This window comes from Mytilus californianus, unplaced genomic scaffold, assembly GCF_021869535.1.
Source record: "Mytilus californianus isolate M0D057914Y unplaced genomic scaffold, xbMytCali1.0.p SCAF_6, whole genome shotgun sequence".
Taxonomy (NCBI): Eukaryota; Metazoa; Mollusca; class Bivalvia; order Mytilida; family Mytilidae; genus Mytilus; species Mytilus californianus.
Window position 1 is genome coordinate 20,744,219 of NW_026262712.1, and position 26,215 is coordinate 20,770,433.

Sequence of the window (26,215 nt, forward strand, 5' to 3'; positions counted from 1 at the left end):
GTAGGTGGCTTGGACAAAAAGTTTAAGCCCCTGCTTCGGAGAAGCCGCATCGGCCTATGAATTTTTCTCAGCCAGGTCGGAGGCTTGGACAAAAAGTTTAAGCCTCTTGCTTCGGAGAAGCCGCATCGGCCTATGAAATTTTCTCAGCCTGGTCGGAGGCTTGGACAAAAAGTTTAAGCCTCTTGCTTCGGAGAAGCCGCATCGGCCTATGAAATTTTCTCAGCCTGGTCGGAGGCTTGGACAAAAAGTTTAAGCCTCTTGCTTCGGAGAAGCCGCATCGGCCTATTAAATTTTCTGAGCCTGGTAGGAGGCTTGGACAAAAAGTTTAAGCCTCTTGCTTCGGAGAAGCCGCATCGGCGTATGAAATTTTCTCAGCCTGGTAGGAGGCTTGGACAAAAAGTTTAAGCCTCTTGCTTCGGAGAAGCCGCATCGGCCTATGAATTTTTCTCAGCCAGGTTGGAGGCTTGGACAAAAAGTTTAAGCCTCTTGCTTCGGAGAAGCCGCATCGGCCTATGAAATTTTCTCAGCCTGGTAGGAGGCTTGGACAAAATGTTCAAGCCTCTTGCTTCGGAGAAGCCGCATGGGCCTATGAATTTTTCTCAGCCAGGTAGGAGCCTTGGACAAAAAGTTTAAGCCTCTTGCTTCGGAGAAGCCGCATCGGCCTATGAAATTTTCTCAGCCAGGTAGGAGGCTTGGACAAAAAGTTTAAGCCTCTTGCTTCGGAGAAGCCGCATCGGCCTATGAATTTTTCTCAGCCTGGTAGGAGGCTTGGACAAAAAGTTTAAGCCTCATGCTTCGGAGAAGCCGCATCGGCCTATGAATTTTTCTCAGCCAGGTAAGAGGCTTGGACAAAAAGTTTAAGCCTCTTTCTTGATTCGGAGAAGCCGCATCGGCCTATGAAATTTTCTCAGCCTGGTAGGAGGCTTGGACAAAAAGTTTAAGCCTCTTGCTTCGGAGAAGCCGCATCGGCCTATGAAATTTTCTCAGCCAGGTAGGAGGCTTGGACAAAAAGTTTAAGCCTCTTGCTTCGGAGAAGCCGCATCGGCCTATGAAATGTTCTCAGCCTGGTTGGAGGCTTGGACAAAAAGTTTAAGCCTCTTGCTTCGGAGAAGCCGCATCGGCCTATGAAATTTTCTCAGCCTGGTAGGAGGCTTGGACAAAAAGTTTAAGCCTCTTGCTTCGGAGAAGCCGCATCGGCCTATGAAATTTTCTCAGCCTAGTAGGAGGCTTGGACAAAAAGTTTAAACCTCTTGCTTCGGAGGAGCCGCATTGGCCTATGAAATTTTCTCAGCCAGGTAGGAGGCTTGGACAAAAAGTTTAAGCCTCTTACTTCGGAGAAGCCGCATCGGCCTATGAATTTTTCTCAGCCAGGTCGGAGGCTTGGACAAAAAGTTTAAGCCTCTTGCTTCGGAGAAGCCGCATCGGCCTATGAATTTTTCTCAGCCAGGTAGGAGGCTTGGACAAAAAGTTTAAGCCTCTTGCTTCGGAGAAGCCGCATCGGCCTATGAATTTTTCTCAGCCTGGTAGGAGGCTTGGACAAAAAGTTTAAGCCTCATGCTTCGGAGAAGCCGCATCGGCCTATGAATTTTTCTCAGCCAGGTAAGAAGCTTGGACAAAAAAGTTAAGCCTCTTGCTTCGGAGAAGCCGCATCGGCCTATGAAATTTTCTCAGCCTGTTTGGAGGATTGGACAAAAAGTTTAAGCCTCTTGCTTCGGAGAAGCCGCATCGGCCTATGAAATTTTCTCAGCCTGGTAGGAGGCTTGGACAAAAAGTTTAAGCCTCTTGCTTCGGAGAAGCCGCATCGGCCTATGAAATTTTCTCAGCATGGTAGTAGGCTTGGACAAAAAGTTTAAGCCTCTTGCTTCGGAGAAGCCGCATCGGCCTATGAATTTTTCTCAGCCAGGTAGGAGGCTTGGACAAAAAGTTTAAGCCTCTTACTTCGGAGAAGCCGCATCGGCCTATGAATTTTAATCAGCCAGGTAGGAGGCTTGGACAAAAAGTTTAAGCCTCTTGCTTCGGAGAAGCCGCATCGGCCTATGAATTATTCTCAGCCTGGTAGGAGGCTTGGACAAAAAGTTTAAGCCCCTGCTTCGGAGAAGCCGCATCGGCCTATGAAATTTTCTCAGCCAGGTAGGAGGCTTGGACAAAAAGTTTAAGCCCCTGCTTCGGAGAAGCCGCATCGGCCAATGAATTTTTCTCAGCCAGGTAGGAGGCTTGGACAAACAGTTTAAGCCCCTGCTTCGGAGAAGCCGCATCGGCCTATGAATTTTTCTCAGCCAGGTCGGAGACTTGGACAAAAAGTTTAAGCCTCTTGCTTCGGAGAAGCCGCATCGGCCTATGAATTTTTCTCAGCCTGGTAGGAGGCTTGGACAAAAAGTTTAAGCCTCTTGCTTCGGAGAAGCCGCATCGGCCTATGAAATTTTCTCAGCCTGGTAGGAGGCTTGGACAAAAAGTTTAAGCCTCTTGCTTCGGAGAAGCCGCATCGGCCTATGAAATTTTATCGGCCTGGTAGGAGGCTTGGACAAAAAGATTAAGCCTCTTGCTTCGGAGAAGCCGCATCGGCCTATGAAATTTTCTCGGCCTGGTAGGAGGCTTGGACAAAAAGTTTAAGCCTCTTGCTTCGGAGGAGCCGCATAGGCCTATGAAATTTTCTCAGCCTGGTAGGAGGCTTGGACAAAAAGTTTAAGCCTCTTGCTTCGGAGGAGCCGCATCGGCCTATGAAATTTTCTCAGCCTGGTAGGAGGCTTGGACAAAAAGTTTAAGCCTCTTGCTTCGGAGAAGCCGCATCGGCCTATGAATTTTTCTCCGCCAGGTAGGAGGCTTGGACAAAAAGTTTAAGCCTCTTGCTTCGGAGAAGCCGCATCGGCCTATGAATTTTTCTCAGCCTGGTAGGAGGCTTGGACAAAAAGTTTAAGCCTCATGCTTCGGAGAAGCCGCATTGGCCTATGAATTTTTCTCAGCCAGGTAGGAGGCTCGGACAAAAAGTTTAAGCCTCTTGCTTCGGAGAAGCCGCATCGGCCTATGAAATTTTCTCAGCCTGGTAGGAGGCTTGGACAAAAAAGTTTAAGCCTCTTGCTTCGGAGAAGCCGCATCGGCCTATGAATTTTTCTCAGCCAGGTAGGAGGCTTGGACAAAAAGTTTAAGCCCCTGCTTCGAAGAAGCCGCATCGGCCTATGAATTTTTCTCAGCCAGGTAGGAGGCTTGGACAAAAAATTGAAGCCTTTTGCTTCGGAGAAGCCGCATCGGCCTATGAATTTTTCTCAGCCTGGTAGGAGGCTTGGACAAAAAGTTTAAGCCTTTTGCTACGGAGAAGCCGCATCGGGGTAGGAGGCTTGGACAAAAAGTTTAAGCCTCTTGCTTCGGAGAAGCCGCATCGGCATATGAAATTTTCTCAGCCTGGTAGGAGGCTTGGACAAAAAGTTTAAGCCTCTTGCTTCGGAGAAGCCGCATCGGCCTATGAATTTTTCTCAGCCTGGTAGGAGGCTTGGACAAAAAGTTTAAGCCTCTTGCTTCGGAGAAGCCGCATCGGCCTATGAATTTTTCTCAGCCTGGTAGGAGGCTTAGACAAAAAGTTTAAGCCTCTTGCTTCGGAGGAGCCGCATCGGCCTATGAAATTTTCTCAGCCAGGTAGGAGGCTTGGACAAAAAGTTTAAGCCTCTTGCTTCGGAGAAGCCGCATCGGCCTATGAAATTTTCTCAGCCTGGTAGGAGGCTTGGACAAAAAGTTTAAGCCTCTTGCTTCGGAGAAGCCGCATCGGCCTATGAAATTTTCTCAGCCTGGTAGGAGGCTTGGACAAAATGTTTAAGCCTCTTGCTTCGGAGAAGCCGCATCGGCCTATGAAATTTTCTCAGCCTGGTAGGAGGCTTGGACAAAAAGTTTAAGCCTCTTGCTTCGGAGAAGCCGCATTGGCCTATGAATTTTTCTCAGCCAGGTAGGAGGCTTGGACAAAAAGTTTAAGCCTCTTGCTTCGGAGAAGCCGCATCGGCCTATGAAATTTTCTCAGCCTGGTAGGAGGCTTGGACAAAAAGTTTAAGCCTCTTGCTTCGGAGAAGCCGCATGGGCCTATGAATTTTTCTCAGCCAGGTAGGAGCCTTGGACAAAAAGTTTAAGCCTCTTGCTTCGGAGAAGCCGCATCGGCCTATGAAATTTTCTCAGCCAGGTAGGAGGCTTGGACAAAAAGTTTAAGCCTCTTGCTTCGGAGAAGCCGCATCGGCCTATGAATTTTTCTCAGCCTGGTAGGAGGCTTGGACAAAAAGTTTAAGCCTCATGCTTCGGAGAAGCCGCATCGGCCTATGAATTTTTCTCAGCCAGGTAAGAGGCTTGGACAAAAAGTTTAAGCCTCTTTCTTGATTCGGAGAAGCCGCATCGGCCTATGAAATTTTCTCAGCCTGGTAGGAGGCTTGGACAAAAAGTTTAAGCCTCTTGCTTCGGAGAAGCCGCATCGGCCTATGAAATTTTCTCAGCCAGGTAGGAGGCTTGGACAAAAAGTTTAAGCCTCTTGCTTCGGAGAAGCCGCATCGGCCTATGAAATGTTCTCAGCCTGGTTGGAGGCTTGGACAAAAAGTTTAAGCCTCTTGCTTCGGAGAAGCCGCATCGGCCTATGAAATTTTCTCAGCCTGGTAGGAGGCTTGGACAAAAAGTTTAAGCCTCTTGCTTCGGAGAAGCCGCATCGGCCTATGAAATTTTCTCAGCCTAGTAGGAGGCTTGGACAAAAAGTTTAAACCTCTTGCTTCGGAGGAGCCGCATTGGCCTATGAAATTTTCTCAGCCAGGTAGGAGGCTTGGACAAAAAGTTTAAGCCTCTTACTTCGGAGAAGCCGCATCGGCCTATGAATTTTTCTCAGCCAGGTCGGAGGCTTGGACAAAAAGTTTAAGCCTCTTGCTTCGGAGAAGCCGCATCGGCCTATGAATTTTTCTCAGCCAGGTAGGAGGCTTGGACAAAAAGCTTAAGCCTCTTGCTTCGGAGAAGCCGCATCGGCCTATGAATTTTTCTCAGCCTGGTAGGAGGCTTGGACAAAAAGTTTAAGCCTCATGCTTCGGAGAAGCCGCATCGGCCTATGAATTTTTCTCAGCCAGGTAAGAAGCTTGGACAAAAAAGTTAAGCCTCTTGCTTCGGAGAAGCCGCATCGGCCTATGAAATTTTCTCAGCCTGTTTGGAGGCTTGGACAAAAAGTTTAAGCCTCTTGCTTCGGAGAAGCCGCATCGGCCTATGAAATTTTCTCAGCCTGGTAGGAGGCTTGGACAAAAAGTTTAAGCCTCTTGCTTCGGAGAAGCCGCATCGGCCTATGAAATTTTCTCAGCATGGTAGTAGGCTTGGACAAAAAGTTTAAGCCTCTTGCTTCGGAGAAGCCGCATCGGCCTATGAATTTTTCTCAGCCAGGTAGGAGGCTTGGACAAAAAGTTTAAGCCTCTTACTTCGGAGAAGCCGCATCGGCCTATGAATTTTAATCAGCCAGGTAGGAGGCTTGGACAAAAAGTTTAAGCCTCTTGCTTCGGAGAAGCCGCATCGGCCTATGAATTATTCTCAGCCTGGTAGGAGGCTTGGACAAAAAGTTTAAGCCCCTGCTTCGGAGAAGCCGCATCGGCCTATGAAATTTTCTCAGCCAGGTAGGAGGCTTGGACAAAAAGTTTAAGCCCCTGCTTCGGAGAAGCCGCATCGGCCAATGAATTTTTCTCAGCCAGGTAGGAGGCTTGGACAAACAGTTTAAGCCCCTGCTTCGGAGAAGCCGCATCGGCCTATGAATTTTTCTCAGCCAGGTCGGAGACTTGGACAAAAAGTTTAAGCCTCTTGCTTCGGAGAAGCCGCATCGGCCTATGAATTTTTCTCAGCCTGGTAGGAGGCTTGGACAAAAAGTTTAAGCCTCTTGCTTCGGAGAAGCCGCATCGGCCTATGAAATTTTCTCAGCCTGGTAGGAGGCTTGGACAAAAAGTTTAAGCCTCTTGCTTCGGAGAAGCCGCATCGGCCTATGAAATTTTATCGGCCTGGTAGGAGGCTTGGACAAAAAGATTAAGCCTCTTGCTTCGGAGAAGCCGCATCGGCCTATGAAATTTTCTCAGCCTGGTAGGAGGCTTGGACAAAAAGTTTAAGCCTCTTGCTTCGGAGGAGCCGCATAGGCCTATGAAATTTTCTCAGCCTGGTAGGAGGCTTGGACAAAAAGTTTAAGCCTCTTGCTTCGGAGGAGCCGCATCGGCCTATGAAATTTTCTCAGCCTGGTAGGAGGCTTGGACAAAAAGTTTAAGCCTCTTGCTTCGGAGAAGCCGCATCGGCCTATGAATTTTTCTCCGCCAGGTAGGAGGCTTGGACAAAAAGTTTAAGCCTCTTGCTTCGGAGAAGCCGCATCGGGGTAGGAGGCTTGGACAAAAAGTTTAAGCCTCTTGCTTCGGAGAAGCCGCATCGGCATATGAAATTTTCTCAGCCTGGTAGGAGGCTTGGACAAAAAGTTTAAGCCTCTTGCTTCGGAGAAGCCGCATCGGCCTATGAATTTTTCTCAGCCTGGTAGGAGGCTTGGACAAAAAGTTTAAGCCTCTTGCTTCGGAGAAGCCGCATCGGCCTATGAATTTTTCTCAGCCTGGTAGGAGGCTTAGACAAAAAGTTTAAGCCTCTTGCTTCGGAGGAGCCGCATCGGCCTATGAAATTTTCTCAGCCAGGTAGGAGGCTTGGACAAAAAGTTTAAGCCTCTTGCTTCGGAGAAGCCGCATCGGCCTATGAAATTTTCTCAGCCTGGTAGGAGGCTTGGACAAAAAGTTTAAGCCTCTTGCTTCGGAGAAGCCGCATCGGCCTATGAAATTTTCTCAGCCTGGTAGGAGGCTTGGACAAAATGTTTAAGCCTCTTGCTTCGGAGAAGCCGCATCGGCCTATGAAATTTTCTCAGCCTGGTAGGATGCTTGGACAAAAAGTTTAAGCCTCTTGCTTCGGAGAAGCCGCATTGGCCTATGAATTTTTCTCAGCCAGGTAGGAGGCTTGGACAAAAAGTTTAAGCCTCTTGCTTCGGAGAAGCCGCATCGGCCTATGAAATTTACTCAGCCTGGTAGGAGGCTTGGACAAAAAGTTTAAGCCTCTTGCTTCGGAGAAGCCGCATCGGCCTATGAAATTTTCTCAGCCTGGTAGGAGGCTTGGACAAAAAGTTTAAGCCTCTTGCTTCGGAGAAGCCGCATCGGCCTATGAATTTTTCTCAGCCAGGTTGGAGGCTTGGACAAAAAGTTTAAGCCTCTTGCTTCGGAGAAGCCGCATCGGCCTATGAAATTTTCTCAGCCTGGTGGGAGGCTTGGACAAAAAGTTTAAGCCTCTTGCTTCGGAGAAGCCGCATCGGCCTATGAAATTTTCTCAGCCAGGTAGGAGGCTTGGACAAAAAGTTTAAGCCTCTTGCTTCGGAGAAGCCGCATCGGCCTATGAAATTTTCTCAGCCTGGTAGGAGGCTTGGACAAAAAGTTTAAGCCTCTTGCTTCGGAGAAGCCGCATCGGCCTATGAATTTTTCTCAGCCAGGTCGGAGGCTTGGACAAAAAGTTTAAGCCTCTTGCTTCGGAGAAGCCGCATCGGCCTATGAATTTTTCTCAGCCAGGTTGGAGGCTTGGACAAAAAGTTTAAGCCTCTTGCTTCGGAGAAGCCGCATCGGCCTATGAAATTTTCTCAGCCAGGTAGGAGGCTTGGACAAAAAGTTTAAGCCTCTTGCTTCGGAGAAGCCGCATCGGCCTATGAAATTTTCTCAGCCTGGTAGGAGGCTTGGACAAAAAGTTTAAGCCTCTTGCTTCGGAGAAGCCGCATCGGCCTATGAAATTTTCTCAGCCTGGTAGGAGGCTTGGACAAAATGTTTAAGCCTCTTGCTTCGGAGAAGCCGCATCGGCCTATGAAATTTTCTCAGCCAGGTAGGAGGCTTGGACAAAAAGTTTAAGCCTCTTGCTTCGGAGAAGCCGCATTGGCCTATGAATTTTTCTCAGCCAGGTAGGAGGCTTGGACAAAAAGTTTAAGCCTCTTGCTTCGGAGAAGCCGCATCGGCCTATGAAATTTACTCAGCCTGGTAGGAGGCTTGGACAAAAAGTTTAAGCCTCTTGCTTCGGAGAAGCCGCATCGGCCTATGAAATTTTCTCAGCCTGGTAGGAGGCTTGGACAAAAAGTTTAAGCCTCTTGCTTCGGAGAAGCCGCATCGGCCTATGAAATTTTCTCAGCCTGGTAGGAGGCTTGGACAAAAAGTTTAAGCCTCTTGCTTCGGAGAAGCCGCATCGGCCTATGAAATTTTCTCAGCCTGGTAGGAGGCTTGGACAAAAAGTTTAAGCCTCTTGCTTCGGAGAAGCCGCATCGGCCTATGAATTTTTCTCAGCCAGGTTGGAGGCTTGGACAAAAAGTTTAAGCCTCTTGCTTCGGAGAAGCCGCATCGGCCTATGAAATTTTCTCAGCCTGGTGGGAGGCTTGGACAAAAAGTTTAAGCCTCTTGCTTCGGAGAAGCCGCATCGGCCTATGAAATTTTCTCAGCCAGGTAGGAGGCTTGGACAAAAAGTTTAAGCCTCTTGCTTCGGAGAAGCCGCATCGGCCTATGAAATTTTCTCAGCCTGGTAGGAGGCTTGGACAAAAAGTTTAAGCCTCTTGCTTCGGAGAAGCCGCATCGGCCTATGAAATTTTCTCAGCCTGGTAGGAGGCTTGGACAAAATGTTTAAGCCTCTTGCTTCGGAGAAGCCGCATCGGCCTATGAAATTTTCTCAGCCTGGTAGGAGGCTTGGACAAAAAGTTTAAGCCTCTTGCTTCGGAGAAGCCGCATTGGCCTATGAATTTTTCTCAGCCAGGTAGGAGGCTTGGACAAAAAGTTTAAGCCTCTTGCTTCGGAGAAGCCGCATCGGCCTATGAAATTTACTCAGCCTGGTAGGAGGCTTGGACAAAAAGTTTAAGCCTCTTGCTTCGGAGAAGCCGCATCGGCCTATGAAATTTTCTCAGCCTGGTAGGAGGCTTGGACAAAAAGTTTAAGCCTCTTGCTTCGGAGAAGCCGCATCGGCCTATGAATTTTTCTCAGCCAGGTTGGAGGCTTGGACAAAAAGTTTAAGCCTCTTGCTTCGGAGAAGCCGCATCGGCCTATGAAATTTTCTCAGCCTGGTGGGAGGCTTGGACAAAAAGTTTAAGCCTCTTGCTTCGGAGAAGCCGCATCGGCCTATGAAATTTTCTCAGCCAGGTAGGAGGCTTGGACAAAAAGTTTAAGCCTCTTGCTTCGGAGAAGCCGCATCGGCCTATGAAATTTTCTCAGCCTGGTAGGAGGCTTGGACAAAAAGTTTAAGCCTCTTGCTTCGGAGAAGCCGCATCGGCCTATGAATTTTTCTCAGCCAGGTCGGAGGCTTGGACAAAAAGTTTAAGCCTCTTGCTTCGGAGAAGCCGCATCGGCCTATGAATTTTTCTCAGCCAGGTTGGAGGCTTGGACAAAAAGTTTAAGCCTCTTGCTTCGGAGAAGCCGCATCGGCCTATGAAATTTTCTCAGCCAGGTAGGAGGCTTGGACAAAAAGTTTAAGCCTCTTGCTTCGGAGAAGCCGCATCGGCCTATGAAATTTTCTCAGCCTGGTAGGAGGCTTGGACAAAAAGTTTAAGCCTCTTGCTTCGGAGAAGCCGCATCGGCCTATGAAATTTTCTCAGCCTGGTAGGAGGCTTGGACAAAATGTTTAAGCCTCTTGCTTCGGAGAAGCCGCATCGGCCTATGAAATTTTCTCAGCCAGGTAGGAGGCTTGGACAAAAAGTTTAAGCCTCTTGCTTCGGAGAAGCCGCATTGGCCTATGAATTTTTCTCAGCCAGGTAGGAGGCTTGGACAAAAAGTTTAAGCCTCTTGCTTCGGAGAAGCCGCATCGGCCTATGAAATTTACTCAGCCTGGTAGGAGGCTTGGACAAAAAGTTTAAGCCTCTTGCTTCGGAGAAGCCGCATCGGCCTATGAAATTTTCTCAGCCTGGTAGGAGGCTTGGACAAAAAGTTTAAGCCTCTTGCTTCGGAGAAGCCGCATCGGCCTATGAAATTTTCTCAGCCTGGTAGGAGGCTTGGACAAAAAGTTTAAGCCTCTTGCTTCGGAGAAGCCGCATCGGCCTATGAAATTTTCTCAGCCTGGTAGGAGGCTTGGACAAAAAGTTTAAGCCTCTTGCTTCGGAGAAGCCGCATCGGCCTATGAATTTTTCTCAGCCAGGTTGGAGGCTTGGACAAAAAGTTTAAGCCTCTTGCTTCGGAGAAGCCGCATCGGCCTATGAAATTTTCTCAGCCTGGTGGGAGGCTTGGACAAAAAGTTTAAGCCTCTTGCTTCGGAGAAGCCGCATCGGCCTATGAAATTTTCTCAGCCAGGTAGGAGGCTTGGACAAAAAGTTTAAGCCTCTTGCTTCGGAGAAGCCGCATCGGCCTATGAAATTTTCTCAGCCTGGTAGGAGGCTTGGACAAAAAGTTTAAGCCTCTTGCTTCGGAGAAGCCGCATCGGCCTATGAAATTTTCTCAGCCTGGTAGGAGGCTTGGACAAAAAGTTTACTATTAAGCCCCTGCTTCGGAGAAGCCGCATCGGCCTATGAATTTTTCTCAGCCTGGTAGGAGGCTTGGACAAAAAGATTAAGCCTCTTGCTTCGGAGGAGCCGCATCGGCCTATGAAATTTTCTCAGCCTGGTAGGAGGCTTGGACAAAAAGTTGAAGCCTCTTGCTTCGGAGAAGCCGCATCGGCCTATGAAATTTTCTCACCCTGGTAGGAGGCTTGGACAAAAAGTTTAAGCCTCTTGCTTCGGAGAAGCCGCTTCGGCCTTTGAAATTTTCTCAGCCTGGTTGGAGGCTTGGACAAAAAGTTTAAGCCTCTTGCTTCGGAGGAGCCGCATCGGCCTATGAAATGTTCTCAGCCTGGTATGAGGCTTGGACAAATAGTTTAAGCCTCTTGCTTCGGAGAAGCATCATCGGCCTATGAAATTTTCTCAGCCTGGTAGGAGGCTTGGACAAAAAGTTTAAGCCTCTTGCTTCGGAGAAGCCGCATCGGCCTATGAAATTTTCTCAGCCTGGTAGTAGGCTTGGACAAAAAGTTTAAGCCTCTTGCTTCGGAGAAGCCGCATCGGCCTATGAATTTTTCTCAGCCAGGTAGGAGGCTTGGACAAAAAGTTTACTAGTAAGCCCCTGCTTCGGAGAAGCCGCATCGGCCTATGAATTTTTCTCAGCCTGGTAGGAGGCTTGGACAAAAAGTTTAAGCCTCTTGCTTCGGAGGAGCCACTTCGGCCTATGAAATTTTTTTCAGCCTGGTAGGAGGCTTGGACAAAAAGTTTAAGCCTCTTGCTTCGGAGAAGCCGCATCGGCCTATGAAATTTTCTCAGCCTGGTAGGAGGCTTGGACAAAAAGTTTAAGCCTCTTGCTTCGGAGGAGCCGCATCGGCCTATGAAATTTTCTCAGCCTGGTAGGAGGCTTGGACAAAAAGTTTGAGCCTCTTGCTTCGGAAAAGCCGCATCGGCCTATGAAATTTTCTCAGCCTGGTAGGAGGCTTGGACAAAAAGTTTAAGCCTCTGGCTTCGGAGAAGCCGCATCGGCCTATGAAATTTTCTCAGCCTGGTAGGAGGCTTGGACAAAAAGTTTAAGCCTCTTGCTTCGGAGAAGCCGCATCGGCCTATGAATTTTTCTCAGCCAGGTAGGAGGCTTGGACAAAAAGTTTAAGCCCCTGCTTCGGAGAAGCCGCATCGGCCTATGAATTTTTCTCAGCCTGGTAGGAGGCTTGGACAAAAAGTTTAAGCCTCTTGCTTCGGAGGAGCCGCATCGGCCTATGAAATTTTCTCAGCCAGGTAGGAGGCTTGGACAAAAAGTTTAAGCCTCTTGCTTCGGAGAAGCCGCATCGGCCTATGAAATTTTCTCAGCCTGGTAGGAGGCTTGGACAAAAAGTTTAAGCCTCTTGCTTCGGAGAAGCCGCATCGGCCTATGAAATTTTCTCAGCCTGGTTGGAGGCTTGGACAAAAAGTTTAAGCCTCTTGCTTCGGAGAAGCCGCATCGGCCTATGAATTTTTCTCAGCCAGGTTGGAGGCTTGGACAAAAAGTTTAAGCCTCTTGCTTCGGAGAAGCCGCATCGGCCTATGAATTTTTTCTCAGCCAGGTAGGAGGCTTGGACAAAAAGTTCAAGCCTCTTGCTTCGGAGAAGCCGCATCGGCCTATGAATTTTTCTCAGCCTGGTAGGAGGCTTGGACAAAAAGTTTAAGCCTCTTGCTTCGGAGAAGCCGCATTGGCCTATGAAATTTTCTCAGCCTGGTAGGAGGCTTGGACAAAATGTTTAAGCCTCTTGCTTCGGAGAAGCCGCATCGGCCTATGAAATTTTCTCAGCCAGGTAGGAGGCTTGGACAAAAAGTTTAAGCCTCTTGCTTCGGAGAAGCCGCATCGGCCTATGAAATTTTCTCAGCCTGGTAGGAGGCTTGGACAAAAAGTTTAAGCCTCTTGCTTCGGAGAAGCCGCATCGGCCTATGAAATTTTCTCAGCCTGGTAGGAGGCTTGGACAAAAAGTTTAAGCCTCTTGCTTCGGAGAAGCCACATCGGCCTATGAAATTTTCTCAGCCTGGTAGGAGGCTTGGACAAAAAGTTTAAGCCTCTTGCTTCGGAGGAGCCGCATCGGCCTATGAAATTTTCTCAGCCTGGTAGGAGGCTTGGACAAAAAGTTTAAGCCTCTTGCTTCGGAGCAGCCGCATCGGCCTATGAAATTTTCTCAGCCTGGTAGGAGGCTTGGACAAAAAGTTTAAGCCTCTTGCTTCGGAGAAGCCGCATCGGCCTATGAAATTTTCTCAGCCTGGTAGGAGGCTTGGACAAAAAGTTTAAGCCTCTTGCTTCGGAGAAGCCGCATCGGCTTATGAAATTTTCTCAGCCTGGTAGGAGGCTTGGACAAAAAGTTTAAGCCTCTTGCTTCGGAGAAGCCGCATCGGCGTATGAAATTTTCTCAGCCTGGTAGGAGGCTTGGACAAAAAGTTTAAGCCTCTTGCTTCGGAGAAGCCGCATCGGCCTATGAATTTTTCTCAGCCAGGTTGGAGGCTTGGACAAAAAGTTTAAGCCTCTTGCTTCGGAGAAGCCGCATCGGCCTATGAAATTTTCTCAGCCAGGTAGGAGGCTTGGACAAAATGTTTAAACCTCTTGCTTCGGAGAAGCCGCATCGGCCTATGAAATTTTCTCAGCCTGGTAGGAGGCTTGGACAAAAAGTTTAAGCCTCTTGCTTCGGAGAAGCCTCATCGGCCTATGAAATTTTCTCAGCCTGGTAGGAGGCTTGGACAAAATGTTTAAGCCTCTTGCTTCGGAGAAGCCGCATCGGCCTATGAAATTTTCTCAGCCAGGTAGGAGGCTTGGACAAAAAGTTTAAGCCTCTTGCTTCGGAGAAGCCGCATTGGCCTATGAATTTTTCTCAGCCAGGTAGGAGGCTTGGACAAAAAGTTTAAGCCTCTTGCTTCGGAGAAGCCGCATCGGCCTATGAAATTTACTCAGCCTGGTAGGAGGCTTGGACAAAAAGTTTAAGCCTCTTGCTTCGGAGAAGCCGCATCGGCCTATGAAATTTTCTCAGCCTGGTAGGAGGCTTGGACAAAAAGTTTAAGCCTCTGGCTTCGGAGAAGCCGCATCGGCCTATGAAATTTTCTCAGCCTGGTAGGAGGCTTGGACAAAAAGTTTAAGCCTCTTGCTTCGGAGAAGCCGCATCGGCCTATGAATTTTTCTCAGCCAGGTAGGAGGCTTGGACAAAAAGTTTAAGCCCCTGCTTCGGAGAAGCCGCATCGGCCTATGAATTTTTCTCAGCCTGGTAGGAGGCTTGGACAAAAAGTTTAAGCCTCTTGCTTCGGAGGAGCCGCATCGGCCTATGAAATTTTCTCAGCCAGGTAGGAGGCTTGGACAAAAAGTTTAAGCCTCTTGCTTCGGAGAAGCCGCATCGGCCTATGAAATTTTCTCAGCCTGGTAGGAGGCTTGGACAAAAAGTTTAAGCCTCTTGCTTCGGAGAAGCCGCATCGGCCTATGAAATTTTCTCAGCCTGGTAGGAGGCTTGGACAAAAAGTTTAAGCCTCTTGCTTCGGAGAAGCCGCATCGGCCTATGAATTTTTCTCAGCCAGGTTGGAGGCTTGGACAAAAAGTTTAAGCCTCTTGCTTCGGAGAAGCCGCATCGGCCTATGAATTTTTTCTCAGCCAGGTAGGAGGCTTGGACAAAAAGTTCAAGCCTCTTGCTTCGGAGAAGCCGCATCGGCCTATGAATTTTTCTCAGCCTGGTAGGAGGCTTGGACAAAAAGTTTAAGCCTCTTGCTTCGGAGAAGCCGCATTGGCCTATGAAATTTTCTCAGCCTGGTAGGAGGCTTGGACAAAATGTTTAAGCCTCTTGCTTCGGAGAAGCCGCATCGGCCTATGAAATTTTCTCAGCCAGGTAGGAGGCTTGGACAAAAAGTTTAAGCCTCTTGCTTCGGAGAAGCCGCATCGGCCTATGAAATTTTCTCAGCCTGGTAGGAGGCTTGGACAAAAAGTTTAAGCCTCTTGCTTCGGAGAAGCCGCATCGGCCTATGAAATTTTCTCAGCATGGTAGTAGGCTTGGACAAAAAGTTTAAGCCTCTTGCTTCGGAGAAGCCGCATCGGCCTATGAATTTTTCTCAGCCAGGTAGGAGGCTTGGACAAAAAGTTTACTAGTAAGCCCCTGCTTCGGAGAAGCCGCATCGGCCTATGAAATTTTCTCAGCATGGTAGTAGGCTTGGACAAAAAGTTTAAGCCTTTTGCTTCGGAGAAGCCGCATCGGCCTATGAATTTTTCTCAGCCTGGTAGGTGGCTTGGACAAAAAGTTTAAGCCCCTGCTTCGGAGAAGCCGCATCGGCCTATGAATTTTTCTCAGCCAGGTCGGAGGCTTGGACAAAAAGTTTAAGCCTCTTGCTTCGGAGAAGCCGCATCGGCCTATGAAATTTTCTCAGCCTGGTCGGAGGCTTGGACAAAAAGTTTAAGCCTCTTGCTTCGGAGAAGCCGCATCGGCCTATGAAATTTTCTCAGCCTGGTCGGAGGCTTGGACAAAAAGTTTAAGCCTCTTGCTTCGGAGAAGCCGCATCGGCCTATTAAATTTTCTGAGCCTGGTAGGAGGCTTGGACAAAAAGTTTAAGCCTCTTGCTTCGGAGAAGCCGCATCGGCGTATGAAATTTTCTCAGCCTGGTAGGAGGCTTGGACAAAAAGTTTAAGCCTCTTGCTTCGGAGAAGCCGCATCGGCCTATGAATTTTTCTCAGCCAGGTTGGAGGCTTGGACAAAAAGTTTAAGCCTCTTGCTTCGGAGAAGCCGCATCGGCCTATGAAATTTTCTCAGCCTGGTAGGAGGCTTGGACAAAATGTTCAAGCCTCTTGCTTCGGAGAAGCCGCATGGGCCTATGAATTTTTCTCAGCCAGGTAGGAGCCTTGGACAAAAAGTTTAAGCCTCTTGCTTCGGAGAAGCCGCATCGGCCTATGAAATTTTCTCAGCCAGGTAGGAGGCTTGGACAAAAAGTTTAAGCCTCTTGCTTCGGAGAAGCCGCATCGGCCTATGAATTTTTCTCAGCCTGGTAGGAGGCTTGGACAAAAAGTTTAAGCCTCATGCTTCGGAGAAGCCGCATCGGCCTATGAATTTTTCTCAGCCAGGTAAGAGGCTTGGACAAAAAGTTTAAGCCTCTTTCTTGATTCGGAGAAGCCGCATCGGCCTATGAAATTTTCTCAGCCTGGTAGGAGGCTTGGACAAAAAGTTTAAGCCTCTTGCTTCGGAGAAGCCGCATCGGCCTATGAAATTTTCTCAGCCAGGTAGGAGGCTTGGACAAAAAGTTTAAGCCTCTTGCTTCGGAGAAGCCGCATCGGCCTATGAAATGTTCTCAGCCTGGTTGGAGGCTTGGACAAAAAGTTTAAGCCTCTTGCTTCGGAGAAGCCGCATCGGCCTATGAAATTTTCTCAGCCTGGTAGGAGGCTTGGACAAAAAGTTTAAGCCTCTTGCTTCGGAGAAGCCGCATCGGCCTATGAAATTTTCTCAGCCTAGTAGGAGGCTTGGACAAAAAGTTTAAACCTCTTGCTTCGGAGGAGCCGCATTGGCCTATGAAATTTTCTCAGCCAGGTAGGAGGCTTGGACAAAAAGTTTAAGCCTCTTACTTCGGAGAAGCCGCATCGGCCTATGAATTTTTCTCAGCCAGGTCGGAGGCTTGGACAAAAAGTTTAAGCCTCTTGCTTCGGAGAAGCCGCATCGGCCTATGAATTTTTCTCAGCCAGGTAGGAGGCTTGGACAAAAAGCTTAAGCCTCTTGCTTCGGAGAAGCCGCATCGGCCTATGAATTTTTCTCAGCCTGGTAGGAGGCTTGGACAAAAAGTTTAAGCCTCATGCTTCGGAGAAGCCGCATCGGCCTATGAATTTTTCTCAGCCAGGTAAGAAGCTTGGACAAAAAAGTTAAGCCTCTTGCTTCGGAGAAGCCGCATCGGCCTATGAAATTTTCTCAGCCTGTTTGGAGGCTTGGACAAAAAGTTTAAGCCTCTTGCTTCGGAGAAGCCGCATCGGCCTATGAAATTTTCTCAGCCTGGTAGGAGGCTTGGACAAAAAGTTTAAGCCTCTTGCTTCGGAGAAGCCGCATCGGCCTATGAAATTTTCTCAGCATGGTAGTAGGCTTGGACAAAAAGTTTAAGCCTCTTGCTTCGGAGAAGCCGCATCGGCCTATGAATTTTTCTCAGCCAGGTAGGAGGCTTGGACAAAAAGTTTAAGCCTCTTACTTCGGAGAAGCCGCATCGGCCTATGAATTTGAATCAGCCAGGTAGGAGGCTTGGACAAAAAGTTTAAGCCTCTTGCTTCGGAGAAGCCGCATCGGCCTATGAATTATTCTCAGCCTGGTAGGAGGCTTGGACAAAAAGTTTAAGCCCCTGCTTCGGAGAAGCCGCATCGGCCTATGAAATTTTCTCAGCCAGGTAGGAGGCTTGGACAAAAAGTTTAAGCCCCTGCTTCGGAGAAGCCGCATCGGCCAATGAATTTTTCTCAGCCAGGTAGGAGGCTTGGACAAACAGTTTAAGCCCCTGCTTCGGAGAAGCCGCATCGGCCTATGAATTTTTCTCAGCCAGGTCGGAGACTTGGACAAAAAGTTTAAGCCTCTTGCTTCGGAGAAGCCGCATCGGCCTATGAATTTTTCTCAGCCTGGTAGGAGGCTTGAACAAAAAGTTTAAGCCTCTTGCTTCGGAGAAGCCGCATCGGCCTATGAAATTTTCTCAGCCTGGTAGGAGGCTTGGACAAAAAGTTTAAGCCTCTTGCTTCGGAGAAGCCGCATCGGCCTATGAAATTTTATCGGCCTGGTAGGAGGCTTGGACAAAAAGATTAAGCCTCTTGCTTCGGAGAAGCCGCATCGGCCTATGAAATTTTCTCAGCCTGGTAGGAGGCTTGGACAAAAAGTTTAAGCCTCTTGCTTCGGAGGAGCCGCATAGGCCTATGAAATTTTCTCAGCCTGGTAGGAGGCTTGGACAAAAAGTTTAAGCCTCTTGCTTCGGAGGAGCCGCATCGGCCTATGAAATTTTCTCAGCCTGGTAGGAGGCTTGGACAAAAAGTTTAAGCCTCTTGCTTCGGAGAAGCCGCATCGGCCTATGAATTTTTCTCCGCCAGGTAGGAGGCTTGGACAAAAAGTTTAAGCCTCTTGCTTCGGAGAAGCCGCATCGGCCTATGAATTTTTCTCAGCCTGGTAGGAGGCTTGGACAAAAAGTTTAAGCCTCATGCTTCGGAGAAGCCGCATTGGCCTATGAATTTTTCTCAGCCAGGTAGGAGGCTCGGACAAAAAGTTTAAGCCTCTTGCTTCGGAGAAGCCGCATCGGCCTATGAAATTTTCTCAGCCTGGTAGGAGGCTTGGACAAAAAAGTTTAAGCCTCTTGCTTCGGAGAAGCCGCATCGGCCTATGAATTTTTCTCAGCCAGGTAGGAGGCTTGGACAAAAAGTTTAAGCCCCTGCTTCGAAGAAGCCGCATCGGCCTATGAATTTTTCTCAGCCAGGTAGGAGGCTTGGACAAAAAATTTAAGCCTTTTGCTTCGGAGAAGCCGCATCGGCCTATGAATTTTTCTCAGCCTGGTAGGAGGCTTGGACAAAAAGTTTAAGCCTTTTGCTACGGAGAAGCCGCATCGGGGTAGGAGGCTTGGACAAAAAGTTTAAGCCTCTTGCTTCGGAGAAGCCGCATCGGCATATGAAATTTTCTCAGCCTGGTAGGAGGCTTGGACAAAAAGTTTAAGCCTCTTGCTTCGGAGAAGCCGCATCGGCCTATGAATTTTTCTCAGCCTGGTAGGAGGCTTGGACAAAAAGTTTAAGCCTCTTGCTTCGGAGAAGCCGCATCGGCCTATGAATTTTTCTCAGCCTGGTAGGAGGCTTAGACAAAAAGTTTAAGCCTCTTGCTTCGGAGGAGCTGCATCGGCCTATGAAATTTTCTCAGCCAGGTAGGAGGCTTGGACAAAAAGTTTAAGCCTCTTGCTTCGGAGAAGCCGCATCGGCCTATGAAATTTTCTCAGCCTGGTAGGAGGCTTGGACAAAAAGTTTAAGCCTCTTGCTTCGGAGAAGCCGCATCGGCCTATGAAATTTTCTCAGCCTGGTAGGAGGCTTGGACAAAATGTTTAAGCCTCTTGCTTCGGAGAAGCTGCATCGGCCTATGAAATTTTCTCAGCCTGGTAGGAGGCTTGGACAAAAAGTTTAAGCCTCTTGCTTCGGAGAAGCCGCATTGGCCTATGAATTTTTCTCAGCCAGGTAGGAGGCTTGGACAAAAAGTTTAAGCCTCTTGCTTCGGAGAAGCCGCATCGGCCTATGAAATTTACTCAGCCTGGTAGGAGGCTTGGACAAAAAGTTTAAGCCTCTTGCTTCGGAGAAGCCGCATCGGCCTATGAAATTTTCTCAGCCTGGTAGGAGGCTTGGACAAAAAGTTTAAGCCTCTTGCTTCGGAGAAGCCGCATCGGCCTATGAAATTTTCTCAGCCTGGTAGGAGGCTTGGACAAAAAGTTTAAGCCTCTTGCTTCGGAGAAGCCGCATCGGCCTATGAAATTTTCTCAGCCTGGTAGGAGGCTTGGACAAAAAGTTTAAGCCTCTTGCTTCGGAGAAGCCGCATCGGCCTATGAATTTTTCTCAGCCAGGTTGGAGGCTTGGACAAAAAGTTTAAGCCTCTTGCTTCGGAGAAGCCGCATCGGCCTATGAAATTTTCTCAGCCTGGTGGGAGGCTTGGACAAAAAGTTTAAGCCTCTTGCTTCGGAGAAGCCGCATCGGCCTATGAAATTTTCTCAGCCAGGTAGGAGGCTTGGACAAAAAGTTTAAGCCTCTTGCTTCGGAGAAGCCGCATCGGCCTATGAAATTTTCTCAGCCTGGTAGGAGGCTTGGACAAAAAGTTTAAGCCTCTTGCTTCGGAGAAGCCGCATCGGCCTATGAATTTTTCTCAGCCAGGTCGGAGGCTTGGACAAAAAGTTTAAGCCTCTTGCTTCGGAGAAGCCGCATCGGCCTATGAATTTTTCTCAGCCAGGTTGGAGGCTTGGACAAAAAGTTTAAGCCTCTTGCTTCGGAGAAGCCGCATCGGCCTATGAAATTTTCTCAGCCAGGTAGGAGGCTTGGACAAAAAGTTTAAGCCTCTTGCTTCGGAGAAGCCGCATCGGCCTATGAAATTTTCTCAGCCTGGTAGGAGGCTTGGACAAAAAGTTTAAGCCTCTTGCTTCGGAGAAGCCGCATCGGCCTATGAAATTTTCTCAGCCTGGTAGGAGGCTTGGACAAAATGTTTAAGCCTCTTGCTTCGGAGAAGCCGCATCGGCCTATGAAATTTTCTCAGCCAGGTAGGAGGCTTGGACAAAAAGTTTAAGCCTCTTGCTTCGGAGAAGCCGCATTGGCCTATGAATTTTTTTCAGCCAGGTAGGAGGCTTGGACAAAAAGTTTAAGCCTCTTGCTTCGGAGAAGCCGCATCGGCCTATGAAATTTACTCAGCCTGGTAGGAGGCTTGGACAAAAAGTTTAAGCCTCTTGCTTCGGAGAAGCCGCATCGGCCTATGAAATTTTCTCAGCCTGGTAGGAGGCTTGGACAAAAAGTTTAAGCCTCTTGCTTCGGAGAAGCCGCATCGGCCTATGAAATTTTCTCAGCCTGGTAGGAGGCTTGGACAAAAAGTTTAAGCCTCTTGCTTCGGAGAAGCCGCATCGGCCTATGAAATTTTCTCAGCCTGGTAGGAGGCTTGGACAAAAAGTTTAAGCCTCTTGCTTCGGAGAAGCCGCATCGGCCTATGAATTTTTCTCAGCCAGGTTGGAGGCTTGGACAAAAAGTTTAAGCCTCTTGCTTCGGAGAAGCCGCATCGGCCTATGAAATTTTCTCAGCCTGGTGGGAGGCTTGGACAAAAAGTTTAAGCCTCTTGCTTCGGAGAAGCCGCATCGGCCTATGAAATTTTCTCAGCCAGGTAGGAGGCTTGGACAAAAAGTTTAAGCCTCTTGCTTCGGAGAAGCCGCATCGGCCTATGAAATTTTCTCAGCCTGGTAGGAGGCTTGGACAAAAAGTTTAAGCCTCTTGCTTCGGAGAAGCCGCATCGGCCTATGAAATTTTCTCAGCCTGGTAGGAGGCTTGGACAAAAAGTTTACTATTAAGCCCCTGCTTCGGAGAAGCCGCATCGGCCTATGAATTTTTCTCAGCCTGGTAGGAGGCTTGGACAAAAAGATTAAGCCTCTTGCTTCGGAGGAGCCGCATCGGCCTATGAAATTTTCTCAGCCTGGTAGGAGGCTTGGACAAAAAGTTTAAGCCTCTTGCTTCGGAGAAGCCGCATCGGCCTATGAAATTTTCTCACCCTGGTAGGAGGTTTGGACAAAAAGTTTAAGCCTCTTGCTTCGGAGAAGCCGCTTCGGCCTTTGAAATTTTCTCAGCCTGGTTGGAGGCTTGGACAAAAAGTTTAAGCCTCTTGCTTCGGAGGAGCCGCATCGGCCTATGAAATGTTCTCAGCCTGGTATGAGGCTTGGACAAATAGTTTAAGCCTCTTGCTTCGGAGAAGCATCATCGGCCTATGAAATTTTCTCAGCCTGGTAGGAGGCTTGGACAAAAAGTTTAAGCCTCTTGCTTCGGAGAAGCCGCATCGGCCTATGAAATTTTCTCAGCCTGGTAGTAGGCTTGGACAAAAAGTTTAAGCCTCTTGCTTCGGAGAAGCCGCATCGGCCTATGAATTTTTCTCAGCCAGGTAGGAGGCTTGGACAAAAAGTTTACTAGTAAGCCCCTGCTTCGGAGAAGCCGCATCGGCCTATGAATTTTTCTCAGCCTGGTAGGAGGCTTGGACAAAAAGTTTAAGCCTCTTGCTTCGGAGGAGCCACTTCGGCCTATGAAATTTTTTTCAGCCTGGTAGGAGGCTTGGACAAAAAGTTTAAGCCTCTTGCTTCGGAGAAGCCGCATCGGCCTATGAAATTTTCTCAGCCTGGTAGGAGGCTTGGACAAAAAGTTTAAGCCTCTTGCTTCGGAGGAGCCGCATCGGCCTATGAAATTTTCTCAGCCTGGTAGGAGGCTTGGAAAAAAAGTTTGAGCCTCTTGCTTCGGAAAAGCCGCATCGGCCTATGAAATTTTCTCAGCCTGGTAGGAGGCTTGGACAAAAAGTTTAAGCCTCTGGCTTCGGAGAAGCCGCATCGGCCTATGAAATTTTCTCAGCCTGGTAGGAGGCTTGGACAAAAAGTTTAAGCCTCTTGCTTCGGAGAAGCCGCATCGGCCTATGAATTTTTCTCAGCCAGGTAGGAGGCTTGGACAAAAAGTTTAAGCCCCTGCTTCGGAGAAGCCGCATCGGCCTATGAATTTTTCTCAGCCTGGTAGGAGGCTTGGACAAAAAGTTTAAGCCTCTTGCTTCGGAGGAGCCGCATCGGCCTATGAAATTTTCTCAGCCAGGTAGGAGGCTTGGACAAAAAGTTTAAGCCTCTTGCTTCGGAGAAGCCGCATCGGCCTATGAAATTTTCTCAGCCTGGTAGGAGGCTTGGACAAAAAGTTTAAGCCTCTTGCTTCGGAGAAGCCGCATCGGCCTATGAAATTTTCTCAGCCTGGTTGGAGGCTTGGACAAAAAGTTTAAGCCTCTTGCTTCGGAGAAGCCGCATCGGCCTATGAATTTTTCTCAGCCAGGTTGGAGGCTTGGACAAAAAGTTTAAGCCTCTTGCTTCGGAGAAGCCGCATCGGCCTATGAATTTTTTCTCAGCCAGGTAGGAGGCTTGGACAAAAAGTTCAAGCCTCTTGCTTCGGAGAAGCCGCATCGGCCTATGAATTTTTCTCAGCCTGGTAGGAGGCTTGGACAAAAAGTTTAAGCCTCTTGCTTCGGAGAAGCCGCATTGGCCTATGAAATTTTCTCAGCCTGGTAGGAGGCTTGGACAAAATGTTTAAGCCTCTTGCTTCGGAGAAGCCGCATCGGCCTATGAAATTTTCTCAGCCAGGTAGGAGGCTTGGACAAAAAGTTTAAGCCTCTTGCTTCGGAGAAGCCGCATCGGCCTATGAAATTTTCTCAGCCTGGTAGGAGGCTTGGACAAAAAGTTTAAGCCTCTTGCTTCGGAGAAGCCGCATCGGCCTATGAAATTTTCTCAGCCTGGTAGGAGGCTTGGACAAAAAGTTTAAGCCTCTTGCTTCGGAGAAGCCACATCGGCCTATGAAATTTTCTCAGCCTGGTAGGAGGCTTGGACAAAAAGTTTAAGCCTCTTGCTTCGGAGGAGCCGCATCGGCCTATGAAATTTTCTCAGCCTGGTAGGAGGCTTGGACAAAAAGTTTAAGCCTCTTGCTTCGGAGCAGCCGCATCGGCCTATGAAATTTTCTCAGCCTGGTAGGAGGCTTGGACAAAAAGTTTAAGCCTCTTGCTTCGGAGAAGCCGCATCGGCCTATGAAATTTTCTCAGCCTGGTAGGAGGCTTGGACAAAAAGTTTAAGCCTCTTGCTTCGGAGAAGCCGCATCGGCTTATGAAATTTTCTCAGCCTGGTAGGAGGCTTGGACAAAAAGTTTAAGCCTCTTGCTTCGGAGAAGCCGCATCGGCCTATGAAATTTTCTCACCCTGGTAGGAGGCTTGGACAAAAAGTTTAAGCCTCTTGCTTCGGAGAAGCCGCTTCGGCCTTTGAAATTTTCTCAGCCTGGTTGGAGGCTTGGACAAAAAGTTTAAGCCTCTTGCTTCGGAGGAGCCGCATCGGCCTATGAAATGTTCTCAGCCTGGTATGAGGCTTGGACAAATAGTTTAAGCCTCTTGCTTCGGAGAAGCATCATCGGCCTATGAAATTTTCTCAGCCTGGTAGGAGGCTTGGACAAAAAGTTTAAGCCTCTTGCTTCGGAGAAGCCGCATCGGCCTATGAAATTTTCTCAGCCTGGTAGTAGGCTTGGACAAAAAGTTTAAGCCTCTTGCTTCGGAGAAGCCGCATCGGCCTATGAATTTTTCTCAGCCAGGTAGGAGGCTTGGACAAAAAGTTTACTAGTAAGCCCCTGCTTCGGAGAAGCCGCATCGGCCTATGAATTTTTCTCAGCCTGGTAGGAGGCTTGGACAAAAAGTTTAAGCCTCTTGCTTCGGAGGAGCCACTTCGGCCTATGAAATTTTTTTCAGCCTGGTAGGAGGCTTGGACAAAAAGTTTAAGCCTCTTGCTTCGGAGAAGCCGCATCGGCCTATGAAATTTTCTCAGCCTGGTAGGAGGCTTGGACAAAAAGTTTAAGCCTCTTGCTTCGGAGGAGCCGCATCGGCCTATGAAATTTTCTCAGCCTGGTAGGAGGCTTGGAAAAAAAGTTTGAGCCTCTTGCTTCGGAAAAGCCGCATCGGCCTATGAAATTTTCTCAGCCTGGTAGGAGGCTTGGACAAAAAGTTTAAGCCTCTGGCTTCGGAGAAGCCGCATCGGCCTATGAAATTTTCTCAGCCTGGTAGGAGGCTTGGACAAAAAGTTTAAGCCTCTTGCTTCGGAGAAGCCGCATCGGCCTATGAATTTTTCTCAGCCAGGTAGGAGGCTTGGACAAAAAGTTTAAGCCCCTGCTTCGGAGAAGCCGCATCGGCCTATGAATTTTTCTCAGCCAGGTTGGAGGCTTGGACAAAAAGTTTAAGCCTCTTGCTTCGGAGAAGCCGCATCGGCCTATGAAATTTTCTCAGCCTGGTGGGAGGCTTGGACAAAAAGTTTAAGCCTCTTGCTTCGGAGAAGCCGCATCGGCCTATGAAATTTTCTCAGCCAGGTAGGAGGCTTGGACAAAAAGTTTAAGCCTCTTGCTTCGGAGAAGCCGCATCGGCCTATGAAATTTTCTCAGCCTGGTAGGAGGCTTGGACAAAAAGTTTAAGCCTCTTGCTTCGGAGAAGCCGCATCGGCCTATGAAATTTTCTCAGCCTGGTAGGAGGCTTGGACAAAAAGTTTACTATTAAGCCCCTGCTTCGGAGAAGCCGCATCGGCCTATGAATTTTTCTCAGCCTGGTAGGAGGCTTGGACAAAAAGATTAAGCCTCTTGCTTCGGAGGAGCCGCATCGGCCTATGAAATTTTCTCAGCCTGGTAGGAGGCTTGGACAAAAAGTTTAAGCCTCTTGCTTCGGAGAAGCCGCATCGGCCTATGAAATTTTCTCACCCTGGTAGGAGGCTTGGACAAAAAGTTTAAGCCTCTTGCTTCGGAGAAGCCGCTTCGGCCTTTGAAATTTTCTCAGCCTGGTTGGAGGCTTGGACAAAAAGTTTAAGCCTCTTGCTTCGGAGGAGCCGCATCGGCCTATGAAATGTTCTCAGCCTGGTATGAGGCTTGGACAAATAGTTTAAGCCTCTTGCTTCGGAGAAGCATCATCGGCCTATGAATTTTTCTCAGCCAGGTAGGAGGCTTGGACAAAAAGTTTAAGCCCCTGCTTCGGAGAAGCCGCATCGGCCTATGAATTTTTCTCAGCCAGGTTGGAGGCTTGGACAAAAAGTTTAAGCCTCTTGCTTCGGAGAAGCCGCATCGGCCTATGAAATTTTCTCAGCCTGGTGGGAGGCTTGGACAAAAAGTTTAAGCCTCTTGCTTCGGAGAAGCCGCATCGGCCTATGAAATTTTCTCAGCCAGGTAGGAGGCTTGGACAAAAAGTTTAAGCCTCTTGCTTCGGAGAAGCCGCATCGGCCTATGAAATTTTCTCAGCCTGGTAGGAGGCTTGGACAAAAAGTTTAAGCCTCTTGCTTCGGAGAAGCCGCATCGGCCTATGAAATTTTCTCAGCCTGGTAGGAGGCTTGGACAAAAAGTTTACTATTAAGCCCCTGCTTCGGAGAAGCCGCATCGGCCTATGAATTTTTCTCAGCCTGGTAGGAGGCTTGGACAAAAAGATTAAGCCTCTTGCTTCGGAGGAGCCGCATCGGCCTATGAAATTTTCTCAGCCTGGTAGGAGGCTTGGACAAAAAGTTTAAGCCTCTTGCTTCGGAGAAGCCGCATCGGCCTATGAAATTTTCTCACCCTGGTAGGAGGCTTGGACAAAAAGTTTAAGCCTCTTGCTTCGGAGAAGCCGCTTCGGCCTTTGAAATTTTCTCAGCCTGGTTGGAGGCTTGGACAAAAAGTTTAAGCCTCTTGCTTCGGAGGAGCCGCATCGGCCTATGAAATGTTCTCAGCCTGGTATGAGGCTTGGACAAATAGTTTAAGCCTCTTGCTTCGGAGAAGCATCATCGGCCTATGAAATTTTCTCAGCCTGGTAGGAGGCTTGGACAAAAAGTTTAAGCCTCTTGCTTCGGAGAAGCCGCATCGGCCTATGAAATTTTCTCAGCCTGGTAGTAGGCTTGGACAAAAAGTTTAAGCCTCTTGCTTCGGAGAAGCCGCATCGGCCTATGAATTTTTCTCAGCCAGGTAGGAGGCTTGGACAAAAAGTTTACTAGTAAGCCCCTGCTTCGGAGAAGCCGCATCGGCCTATGAATTTTTCTCAGCCTGGTAGGAGGCTTGGACAAAAAGTTTAAGCCTCTTGCTTCGGAGGAGCCACTTCGGCCTATGAAATTTTTTTCAGCCTGGTAGGAGGCTTGGACAAAAAGTTTAAGCCTCTTGCTTCGGAGAAGCCGCATCGGCCTATGAAATTTTCTCAGCCTGGTAGGAGGCTTGGACAAAAAGTTTAAGCCTCTTGCTTCGGAGGAGCCGCATCGGCCTATGAAATTTTCTCAGCCTGGTAGGAGGCTTGGAAAAAAAGTTTGAGCCTCTTGCTTCGGAAAAGCCGCATCGGCCTATGAAATTTTCTCAGCCTGGTAGGAGGCTTGGACAAAAAGTTTAAGCCTCTGGCTTCGGAGAAGCCGCATCGGCCTATGAAATTTTCTCAGCCTGGTAGGAGGCTTGGACAAAAAGTTTAAGCCTCTTGCTTCGGAGAAGCCGCATCGGCCTATGAATTTTTCTCAGCCAGGTAGGAGGCT